We start from the raw sequence: 12,370 nt of genomic DNA on the forward strand, positions 1-12,370 counted from the left end.
AATTTCATGCCGTCAAACACACGAAATCAGTGGCACATACCTTTAGACATCCTTTTGCTACTAGGATAACTAGTGAATATTAAAATTATGCAATATTTAATACACTGATAATAGACCTTAAAGGGGACACGTGACTTAGAGGCTTGTCAAGCATGTTAACACATCTGATAATAGAAGGGGGTTACTTTAACACTTCTGCGTAAAGCAGAAAGAGGTGGCATGCCATTTGAAGTGCAAGGTGGTGCAAAATAGGGCAACTGGCTTTTCTGATATTGCCCAAGAGGCAGTTGCACTGAATATCTGTCCACAAAAGCTCTACAAATGTATGCTCCCTGGCCCCACTGGCAGCACCGAGCAGACCCCAGCCCATCTCATCCCAGCACTGAATAAATGCAGCCACATTACTGCAATCCTAGATCAAGAATCCAGAATTGCACAACTCGGGGTGGCACATCTGGCTGAAAAACAGCCCACCTTGTCACGCCCAGCTTACTGGAGAATTATCCGACCCTCTTTTACGCCGACGACGTAGTAATCCTGGCAACCTCGCCACAAGGCCTGAGGACCACCCTGAGTGTCTACGAGAGAATGGGACGGTGACTATAGAGCTGAAGCGGGCACGCATAGCAAGCCCAGCAGCTGTGCGTGAGGATGCAGGATAAGCAGCTCAAGAAGAGGGCGAGGACAGCTAAGGTAGGGCTAGAAGCAGCATTAACGCATATGGGCTAATGAGGGCGGGAAGGGGGTACAGACAATGACTTGGAGTGGAGCGTGGAGCACTGGGAGCATGAACACCGCTGCAAGTGCTCTTTGGGGGTTTATTGGGTCTATTATGTATATGTTTACGCCACGTATCCCGCTGCAGTAGTGGTTGCGGTAGTGGTATGCTGTCGCTGGATCGACGGCATGCAGCAATACAAGTTGTGATGGTCGTCATCAACCCATCAATATTTTCAGAGATCGGCATGGCCGTTTCATCACCATGTAGCCATCACCTCTCCCCAGCATACTGAGGCTGTGGGGACCTTGAAGCAAAGACATAGGAGACTCGCATGGGAAGTCACTAGGGCCACGTTGTGGCAGAGCTGGGAGCTTAAAGCCACTACCACTGCTTGGCAATTTATCTGGGGAGACAGAGCAGCCTCAGCGATGGGAATTGGTGGCTTTGATGAGCCGATGTGTTGTTTCCAGCGGTTGATGATGGCAATGGGACAAGTCGCATGATGTGGCCTAACTGTGACCAGTGTGCTCTGGGGGGCAATACGTGTCCGCCATTAGGCTTTGGGCGGAAGAAATGCAGGTGAAAGGACATCCATCCACAGGAGTCTGCAATTCAGGTGTCAAGTTCCGATCTAATTGCAGGCCCATTTGAAATGCGATCTGTGTTTTCTGCCCTGTAGAGGATGTGTGACATCATTCCACTGTACCAGCCTGTACAGTGCCGTGGCCCCTCTAGGTGGCGATGCAGACACACGTGTTCCAGAAGCTGCATGTGGTGGCCCAGCCCAGGGCGTGTTTTAGGAAATGAAGGGTATGTTGTATGTGAGAGATCGGTGGGTTTTTGAAAGAGAGAGCCCCATTTGACTGTTGCCGAGGTTGTATAGCTCAGGGACCATGCGCAACCAATGACTGGGAGAGACTACGGATTCAGGAGTACTCTGCGCCATTTCTCTGGCAAGCAGAGAGGGGACTCGACACTATGCTTTGCTATCTAACAATGGAAAACATAGGTCTGCTGGTCCTGGAGAGCCACATGGGAGAGACTGTCGGGGGAATAACACTAAACAAAACCGTAAAGTATGTGGAAAGATTAGTGAAAATTGTGCTTGCACGTGAATCACCAAGTGTGCACCATTTGCAGTGGCAGCAAGCACAATGTGTGCCTATCACACTTTTCGCCCTTAGAAGGAGTGCTCTGTGAATCAGGTCCAAAGCGTTGCTGTCACTTATGGGGACACATCCCATAGTCACAAACAAATACACTTCCATATGCACACCCCTATCTCCATGTCCATGGTCCATATGCACACCCCTATCCCCATGTCCATGGTCCATATGCACACCCCTATCCCCATGTCCATGGTCCGTATGCACACCCCTATCCCCATGTCCATGGTCCGTATGCACACCCCTATCCCCATGTCCATGGTCCGTATGCACAGCCCTATCCCCATGTCCATGGTCCGTATGCACAGCCCTATCCCCATGTCCTTGGTCCGTAGGCACACCCCTATCCCCATGTCCGTGGTCCATATGCACACCCCTATCCCCATGTCCGTGGTCCGTATGCACAACCCTATCCCCATGTCCTTGGTCCGTATGCACAGCCCTATCCCCATGTTCTTGGTCCGTATGCACACCCTTATCCCCATGTCCATGGTCCATATGCACACCCCTATCCCCATGTCCATGGTCCGTATGCACAGCCCTATCCCCATGTCCTTGGTCCGTATGCACACCCTTATCCCCATGTCCATGGTCCGTATGCACACCCCTATCCCCATGTCCATGGTCCGTATGCACACCCTTATCCCCATGTCCATGGTCCGTATGCACACCCCTATCCCCATGTCCATGGTCCGTATGCACAGCCCTATCCCCATGTCCTTGGTCCGTATGCACACCCTTATCCCCATGTCCATGGTCCATATGCACACCCCTATCCCCATGGTCCATATGCACACCCCTATCCTTATGGCCCATATGCACACCCCTATCCCCATGTTCATGGTCCGTATGCACAGCCCTATCCCCATGTCCATGGTCCATATGCACACCCCTATCCCCATGTCCATGGTCCATATGCACACCCCTATCCCCATGGTCCATATGCACACCCCTATCCTCATGGCCCATATGCACACCCCTATCCCCATGTCCATGGTCCGTATGCACAGCCCTATCCCCATGTCCATGGTCCATATGCACACCCCTATCCCCATGTCCTTGGTCCGTATGCACACCCCTATCCCCATGTCCATGGTCCATATGCACACCTCTATCCCCATGTCCATGGTCCATATGCACACCCTTATCCCCATGTCCTTGGTCCGAATGCACACCTCTATCCCCATGTCCATGGTCCGTATGCACAGCCCTATCCCCATGTCTTTGGTCCATATGCACACCCTTATCCCCATGTCCATGGTCCGTATGCACACCCCTATCCCCATGTCCATGGTCCGTATGCACACCCCTATCCCCAAGTCCATGGTCCGGCCAAAAGCAGTGTAATGTCCAAATATGTTAAGGCTCTCTTAATTGATTCCTTAATTTTTGCTTCGACATCTTAAAGGGCTAATATCCCCCCCTCCTGTATTACGTGTAGAAAATATTGAAACTGGTCATCAGAATTGCAAAAAGGCTCCTGTAAGCCTCATCTCGCCATGCCCTAAACTGCTGTTTGGGAAGGCCCTCTACACATCTCCCAAATCTAACTGGAATTATAAACCACTATTGTTCTGGACTATGTGTTGGCGTAACTATTCTGGTTTGTGATCTGGTTTGTTATATATACTCTTCATTGCTGTGTCTTTGTTGTCCCTTTTTGTGTTTATTATGTTTATTATTTTAACATTGTGGTCCTCCTGGGCTTGTCCCACTGCTTCTACAGTTCAACAGGACTTCAGACCCACCACTTCCACAAGGAATGCCTCCACCCATGGAGACAGATATCGATGGGAAGGAGAGAGGTTCTTCCTCTGCCATAAACGATTCCGAATGAGAAACAAACTGTAAACCGCACAGCAAGGGAGCAGGGGGGAGAGGAGTGTATAAACAAGAGAGTGCATGATTGCGTAGTGCATACATTAGGAGCTATATAATAGTGACAAGTGTAGATGCCATCTTGGTTATTTTCAGCCATTTTTGTGTCGATAGGCCCAAGCGCATTTAAAGGCACCAAACGTGTTAGTAAGAGATTTGCATGGCCCACATAGATATAACCACTACCACGAGTAAGCTTCGGTGAGTCACAAGCCTGACAATGTCTCGGAGGCCGCAGGCATTCACGCCCCAGAAAGAATGTGCTCTTCAAGGCCACAAGGAAGGGGCAAAGCACATCCAGGCAGTTACTATTCCACGATACAGATTGCATGACCCCTCAGCATCAATACTCCACATGTTAGAGTTACTGCCCCCAGTGCTTTGATCGTAAGACCCCCACATACCACGGCACCAACCAGACCCACACCACCGGCCATAAAGCTGTAAGACCCCCATTCGATCAGAAAGCAAGGCTGACTTGCCTTCATAATTGTGTGACGTGATTTGTGCTGCAAGGTGCCAGGGAAGGATGAAATTATAGCTCAAAAGCAAGGATAGGGAACTTTGGAGGCTGCTTGCGCATCTGGGAGCGAGGTGCCAGGGAAGGATGAAAATCTAGCTCAAAAGCAAGGATAGGGAAGCTTGGAGGCTGCTTGCGCATCTGGGAGCGAGTGAAGTATGCAAGTTGGTATGACATTGGCTCTCCCCCTGGACCCAGCTCTGTGTCGACCAGGTGCACCATTACAGTGATAGAGTAGCATTGTTTTTGAAATAACTAATTGCTTGTTAGGCCTGTTTTATCGCAGAGGATGAGCCCAGAAGCACCCACGTGGACGGAGACGGACAAGAAGGCTGGGACCATTGGCCTAGTATCCCCTATGGAGTGGGCCATTCCTGTATAGGGTCACTCCAACCAACCTCACAGGTTTTTACTGTATATGATGACAGTGATGCCGCCAGGCATCCTTTTAACTTGCTGCACATCCCCAATTTGGCAGAACATTCAGCGGCAGCAGAGTTCTTTGCTGATACGTTTGCATTTTGTAGAAATAAATACTTGTTATCCTTGCAAGCGGTGAATAGAGAATTATTTCCTAGCAGATTGTATTTTTCCTGGAGTGAGCATGCAGGGGCGTGCCTTCATTGCCTCTCCAACCCTGCTTTGGTCTCTTACTATTCACGCACACTAGCGTGCAACCCCATTGGTCAGCTCACCCTCTTGCCTTGGGTGACCTGTGTGCAGTGCTCTCTTACGCGCTGACGAGGTTAGCACTTAATAAAACTGAAATACAATGACTTGCTTTACAGACTGTTGGGGTACACTGCTTTAAATAATGTTTGTTTCTGTAGAGTGGTGCTCTGAACTGTATATCAAGGGTTGAATTGACAGCTGCTTCTTTGAACCAACTCTGTGGAACTTATTTTATCGACATGGAAACGTTTATATTTTAAAAAATAACGGAGCGCAAGTGTAACTTTGTTTTCGTTGTGTTTTAATGTTAAACAGTGCAGACCTCGGGTCCCTGTGCCTCGCCCATCTTTTCCCATTCTCCCTCTCCGACTTGGTTTGCTTTTTGTCACCGTCCGTGTTTTCCTAAGTGGCACTACATCTGCACCGCCAGTTTCTCCTACCGAAATGCGGCTACCAGGGGAGTATGCAGCATTGAAAGAGTTGAGGGTGGGGGCAAGCCAAGAAAAAAGCCCTGCTACTTTTCCCCCCCAAATGCACTGCACGCAATTCCAAACGGTCTCATTTGCGCCAACAAATCACCCACCCCAGCCTACTTTTTTGGAAACGTTAGTGGCAGATGGCATTTTCACACATAATATAAAACTGCAGGATCATTACAGATGCAGGAAACTCATCTATTGGAGCTCTGTCCAGGCACTCTGGGGCAAAATACATGCAAACCTCTGAATTTGCATATGGATTTCACCAACCGAAGTGACTATACAGAAAAAAATATTGCTAAAAGCATCATCAGTCTTTGAGATTTGGAGGCACAATGGAAGTGGCTTTAGAATAAGTTGCTATAAGTAACGCAAGTGGCAAATAACTTTGTGGTGCAAAATACCTAAATTGCACTATTATATGGAGCAACTCTATAGTGATGAGGCTTTTTTATATAATAGCATGATATATTAACATAAGCTATGACGTGAATCAGAATCACTTACAGAGCCACAGATAAGACACAGTGTGATTAAATGATTTGCCCAGGATCACACACTTTGGTTTTATGGTGCATTTGTATAGCGCCTTATAAAACATTAGTATGATCTCAAAGCACTGTGGGTTTACCACCCTCTGGGACCGTAGTCCAGGTCAGTGGAGAAAATAGGGTGGTATAAAGGGCTTACGTGCGCTCAGTATGTGTGCAGCCAGTGGGGCGTGTAACTGCGTTCTAATGATAGGCATGGTGCGGTGGCTGTCTGAGTTCAGTAGAATGTGTGCAGCAAGGCCGATGACCTTGGGTCTGCATTCTAGCAGTGGTGGTGCTTGTGTATGATATTGTGTGTGCAGATAGGCAGATTTTTTTCCATGGGGTATTGCTGCATTCTAAAGAATATTGAGGTGTTAATGGCAGTGAGTAGGTATGTGTGAGCTAGGCCGAATTCTTCGAGGGCTATAGCTGCATTCTATTGTTTGTTGGTGCATAGGAGAGAGTGAGCATATTGGTATGTGTGAGTATCCCTGTTTCTGATTTCCTTCGAAGACCCTGTTTCTGATTTCCTTCGAAGACCCTGTTTCTGATTTCCTTCCAGTGTTAGCTGAGCTGACCGTGTCTTTTCTAGAGGAGCATTGGTTCTCCGAGAGAAATTCTCTGTCAGATTCGTCGCCTGCTTCAGAGCGTCTTCCCATCAGGTGGGAGAGAGTCAGTCTGTTTCAGAATCTCGGTTATATGTGCTGTTGGGGCCATTTTCCGGGTCCCGGGTAATAGTTTGTGGGAGGTGGGTGGGTATTCCTGTCATAGTTTATGGTTCGAATTGTGGAATTGTTTCGCTTTATTGTCCCTCCCAGGAGCTGTGAGTTCTCGAGAGCTCCTTGGATCGGAGGGTGTGGTGCATATCCGCAGGAAATGGTGAAACCTGGATGTGGACAATTTAAGCAACTGAGCGCATCTTCCCAGGTTTAGTTGTTATGGATATTTATTAAGATTTTGCTTTGCATTTCATGTGCTAAAATAATACTTTATTTATAGCAATGCCTTGAAGCAAACCACATTACAATAAAAGGCTACTTTATTATTTAAACTAACTATACACTATATACATTGTCATCGAAATATGTTGAGCAATAAGAGTATGGCTTTAGTTTTATTCTCCCCATCCTGCATTCAAAGTCACAATAGCATCATGCAGATTGATGTGAGCCTAACAAATCTCCCGTGGGTTTTAAAGCCATAATCATAAAGCATGCAGTATTGTGCACCCTTCTCACTTCTGATCACTCCCTCCCATTCAAATTTCTAAAGGGACAAACGTCCCTGCTAATAGTCACCCCCACCCCTCACACACCCACACATCAGTGCCTAATGGCTCACATTGTAATGCTCTGTTGACACTGAGAAACGTGAGAGCCCCGCTGCGGCCCGGAACTCCTTGGGACATTGTCCTGGCAGCGAGACTCCTCTCCCGTTCGGAAACTGTAAGGTGTCCTGCTGCCAGGACAATGAGTGTGCGGAGCAGGAATTGCTCATTGAAGTGCTCGACGGGAGATGTGTTCCACTGACAAATGTCCTGGTCTTGCTCTTAAAAGAGCCAGGGGGTGAGAGGCGGTGAATCCACTGTGTAACCCTCCCCCTTCCGAACCATTGGCGGATACTGATATAAATACACCACCCCTGTGGCTTAAAAGCTACCGCTAGAAATCGAACCCACTGAGCTACCCATTATCTACGATGGAAATGTCATACAGTTACATAAAAAAAGCAAATGCAGTGGTTAAGACGACCTCTTACCTAATGGGACAGTCTTGCTTCCTCTCTCTGGGTTTTCACACCTCTGTGTTGGTATTTCTTCTACCACCGTGAACACTAAGCAAAGAAAAAGCACATGCTGTACCTCTTGCCTACCATGAACGTTGTGTTACATTGCAAATAAACTGAATTTCAGGCGTATGCATGCTAATAAACATGTCTCCACCCACAAACCCGCTTAAGGCACAAGGATGACAAAAATGTGATTGCGGCAAATTATTTCTACCTTTACCAATGACATCTCTCTGCCCACCACCACATGGTGTCTGCAGTGCAGTCTAACCCACGCATTCGGTCTTGCTGCACACTTAATGGGCTGATTCACAGAGCGTTTTCCAAAGGGATCACCCCATTATAAAACACACTTCTGAGAATCCGCCACATAATGTCTCTCCTGCTCTCGCATACCCCTCCCCCAGGCACTACTCTAAGACACATTACACAACACCTCTGTCATTAGAAGGCAGCTATCCCCACGACAAACACGTGGTCTAGCAGTGCACATAATATCTTCTCCCATCCTCTCCAGACTACCTCTCTACACGCATCCACATGCCTGCGGCTCGACATGGGTGACTGACTAGCAGGGGCTTGGCCACCCCTACTTACCTTCTTCTTGACTAAAATGCTCACACGCTTTCTAGAACTCTCTGACGCACACCTGGACTGCTGTCCCCAAGGGGATGTCCAATCTACAGCGCATTGAGACCACACCAATGGTGAAAGGCGCTATACACATGACAATCACATTACATTGCACACCACACTGTCCAGGCACAGCCCCCCACATTTTTGCTGCACCTTCTGCAATGAATGCGCTTTGGAAAAATGCACCACTGCCCCTTTGAGGTGGTGAGACACCCTATAGAACAGCGGTATTCAAACTGTAGTGCACGACACCCCAGGGGTCCGCGGGTGCATCCCTGGGAGGCCCCTGAGAGCACAGCATGAAATCTAAAAAAAAATAATAATATATATATATATTTTTAGATTGGAAGAAATGGGCAGGGTTGGCTCACATGGTCATGCTGAAGCATGAAACTGTCTCAGGCAACAATGAAAAATTGGCCCGCAGTTGTAAATGTATATTTATTACAACTATGGCGGTACGGTAACAACAGTGCCGGTAAGCTACCGGTGCTACCGTACCACCATAGTAAGATTTGTGCTTGCGGGTGCCTGACAGCCCACCAGGTCTGACCTGGCAGGCCGTGCGGCACCCGTGAGCACAGCTCGTCGGATGCACCAGGACCGTTATTAACGCCAGGTTTGTAATGAGGCCCACTGTTTCAATAGTACCCAAGGGGATGCTTTGTGTTAAAATGTAAGCAAATTGTGATATATTCAGCAACAACGGTCAAAATTACTAATTGCATAGTTAAGTAAATCATCAAACTAGTCCACATTGGCCAAAATGGTGGCCCATTTTGACTGGCCCACACTAGCATTTTACATTTTTGGTACAGGCATTGCCCTATAGGCCAGTCCGAGCCTGGCGGCTCATCCATAATGGCGAGGGGGCGCCCACCCAGTGGCCCCTCACTCATTATGGAGGAGCTAAGGAGCCAGCCAGTGAAACCGTGAGCACTCCCTCAGCTGCTTTTTCCAGCTGATGGAGTGCTCCTGGGCTGGCTGAACTGTCAAAGGGAAACACTGTTTCCCTTTGACAGTTCACTTTACTTCCCCAGCCGCACATGCTCACTGAGCCATGCAAGTGCTGGGGCGTTTTGCTTAGCCAGCATTGCATAGCTCTTTGGAAATGCTGGCTGGGGCACTGCATGTCTGTATGTCCGAGGGGGAGCTCCTGCGCCTCCTCGCACATACGGACAGAGCAGCCTGGAGCAGGGCGTTTCAGCACCCACACGCAGGCCAATGCAGAAGGTCCGTTTATGTTCATTGATTTTATTTAAACATGTGTATGGATGCGTGTATGCTTATGTTATGAGTGAGTGTATGGTGATGGATGCTCATGTGAATGATAGAGTGATTGCTATATGAATGTGCAGCGCCTTGCATACACACATAATCATGTTGATTGTGTTAGGCCGAGTGGGGCCCAGGGGACAGGGATGATATCTTTTTACTGGACATCTATCATAGATGTCCAGTAAAAAATGTCATGCCTTCCCCCTGGGCCCCCAGCACCAATTGCAAACTGTTTGGCTATTTACCAATTTTTTTGTTAAAAGTATGCTCTACAATGCAACATTTGAACCCTTACACTGGCCCTCAGACTGTGTTGGGAACGGGATGGGGGGAACCCAGGGACTATTGTGGGAGCACAATGGGTGGGAACCATGGGATAGTGGTGGGAGCAGAGTGGGGAGAGCCCAGGGACTGGGTAGGAGTGAGATGAGGGAGCCCAGAGACTGTGATGGGAGCAGGTGATGGCGCACAATATATACTGTCCATTTGGCATTTCTGGGGGGTCCCGACCTGCCCAAATTTTGCTCAGGGGGGCCCCGGCCAAAAAAGTTTGAAGACCACTGCTATAGAACCATGTATATGTAACTAAACACCGTTTACAAATGCTCCCATTCATATCAGATGACGATCCAAAATAACGGGAGATAAAAGGATGTGTCCACGATCACACGATGCTCTCAAGTGGTGCAGCTAGGATTTAAACAGTTAAACCGCAGAGAACATATACTCCTTTTCTGTGAATACTCAACCGTGCCCGTGCTCTTGGCACCTGCTCAGTAAAATAAATCGTTAATACTCCACAGTATTGTCCTCGGAACACCTGTCAGATTAAACCCTCCCTCCCCCTCTAACTTGCCCAGTCTAATGCTGACCCCCGCGCTCGTGCACACTTTGATAATTCCCCATCTAATATAGAGATTTGTCATCAAAATCACGGCAGCATCCTCGCCTATCGCCTGTGAACACAATTAAGATGTTAACATGCAACACTTCACAACAGCCCCTTCTCTCCGCGGAACACCCCTACAACAGAGCAGAGAGCCCCTCGTACAAACAGATACCCCCCACCACGTTCACACCACACCGCTACTTACCAGGCTGGCTGAGGTCGGGACTGGCAGGGCCGGACTGGGGGTCAATTTAAACCCAAAGCCCATCCAAGAAGGAAGGCGGGGTGCGACAGCTGCGGGGCGGAGTAGTTTGGGGGGGGGGGAGCGGAGTGGCAGAGGGGGCGTCGCTGCAATCTACAGCAGGCTGGGAATAACTTCTGATAACATTCCTAATAACACATGCGTGAGCCCTGCGGATAACAATGCACTGCGTGGCTCGCGCGCACCCCCGCCCGCCTCTTCGCATTTTACAGACGCGTCCCTCCAAGTGACGGATGCTTCTCCTCCGCTGATCCCAGAGCTTAAAATAGTGGCGCGCGTAAAGTCACAAGGATGCGTTTCATAGGCGGGCTTGTAAAACGCCTGGATGCAAAGCAAGTCACCCTCGCCGCTCTGATGCGCGTGCAGGTCGTTCCAGAAGGGTCTCGCATGTCGTCTAGTAAACTGGCCTGGCACGGGACCCCTATGTTCCCGCGCAGAGAGGGGTCAGCACCTTATTGTAACAGTGTATGAATCAGGCCTGTGGCACGGCTCCATTTCAAAGCCGACTACACCGACTGATAGGAACCAGTGTACAGACATAATCACATGCGCTGGGCTTCTATGCGCTCTGGTGGCGTTGTAATGATGCGTCAAATGCAGGTTACAAATCCAATCCATTAGGACTCGAGGAGCTGGGACCCCGCAGTGGATCCACACCCTGCTACCACTCCTCGGCTCTTCCCGCTATTAGACAGAAACACGTTTGTGCACTCACAGTTGCAGTCTTGTGCAGGTGCTGGCAGTGGCGGACCAGTAGAAATGGGAATGCATCCTCCACGGCGTCCAGAGGCCAGTAACCGGGCTCTGTGCACCACAGGGGCAGCACCCTTGGGAGACCCTCATGGGGAAGAAAACCCAATTAGCCGTAGTCCAGAAGAGACTCCAAGTTCCGAAGTAGTAGGTGTTCGGGGTGCTGTAGATGGATCCTAGCGGAGTGGAGCCTGTAGCAATCGTAGAATGATGGTAAGTAGATTGCGCAAAGCAATGCGTGCGGCTTGCAAAGAAACGGCTGGTACGTTGCCGAGGAGCTGCACAGAGAAAGTCACAAGGTTCCCCAGGAGGCGTAGTGATTGTTGACTGGAGTAAGAAGCACAGGGGCTCCAGGAGGGCATCAGAGAAAACCAGGAGGAAGGTAGGTAACAGTGGATTGAAAAGCGGAACAGGAAAATTCCCAATTAGGCAGAGGAAAACCGGCGGCAAGAATCGCCAAAGAAAAGTAAACAGATAGAATAATAGTAAACGTAGTTAGAAGGACAGGGGGTATAAGAAAGGGAAAAAAGAGAAGGAATGAGTAAGTTCCACAAAGAAGTGCGATGAAGAGAGCTGAAAGGAATGGAGAGGGGAAAGACGGAGATAGGGAAACAAATAACTCTAATGAAGTAGCAAAAGTTCGTAGTGCAGAGGCAAGGAGCTTAGGCACAACGGAGCGAGATAGAAGCGATGCACCTACCCATTCGTTGTGATGACTGATATAGAACGGGTAGTGAGCGTGCCGCCATGTTGAAAAAGGCTAGAGCGCTCCCTGTGAATTAATGAGATGGAACCAAG

At 48.9% G+C, this 12,370-nt stretch overlaps 1 protein-coding gene across 1 annotated transcript in view; it reads right to left on the bottom strand.

The window, feature by feature from the left end:
- The window catches only part of CSRP3 (cysteine and glycine rich protein 3), a 56,896-nt gene extending 45,906 nt beyond the window's left edge, over positions 1–10,990 (bottom strand). The window contains exons 1-2 of the mRNA XM_069623463.1: positions 10,766–10,990; positions 7,728–7,802 (exon numbers count right to left, since the gene is read on the bottom strand). The gene's annotated coding sequence lies outside the window, so the exon portion shown is untranslated. The remainder of the gene's footprint in view (positions 1–7,727; positions 7,803–10,765) is intronic.
- Between the last annotated feature and the right edge of the window lie 1,380 nt (positions 10,991–12,370).

Source organism: Ambystoma mexicanum, chromosome 11 (assembly GCF_040938575.1).
Source record: "Ambystoma mexicanum isolate Mex_15411 chromosome 11, UKY_AmexF1_1, whole genome shotgun sequence".
Classification (NCBI taxonomy): Eukaryota; Metazoa; Chordata; class Amphibia; order Caudata; family Ambystomatidae; genus Ambystoma; species Ambystoma mexicanum.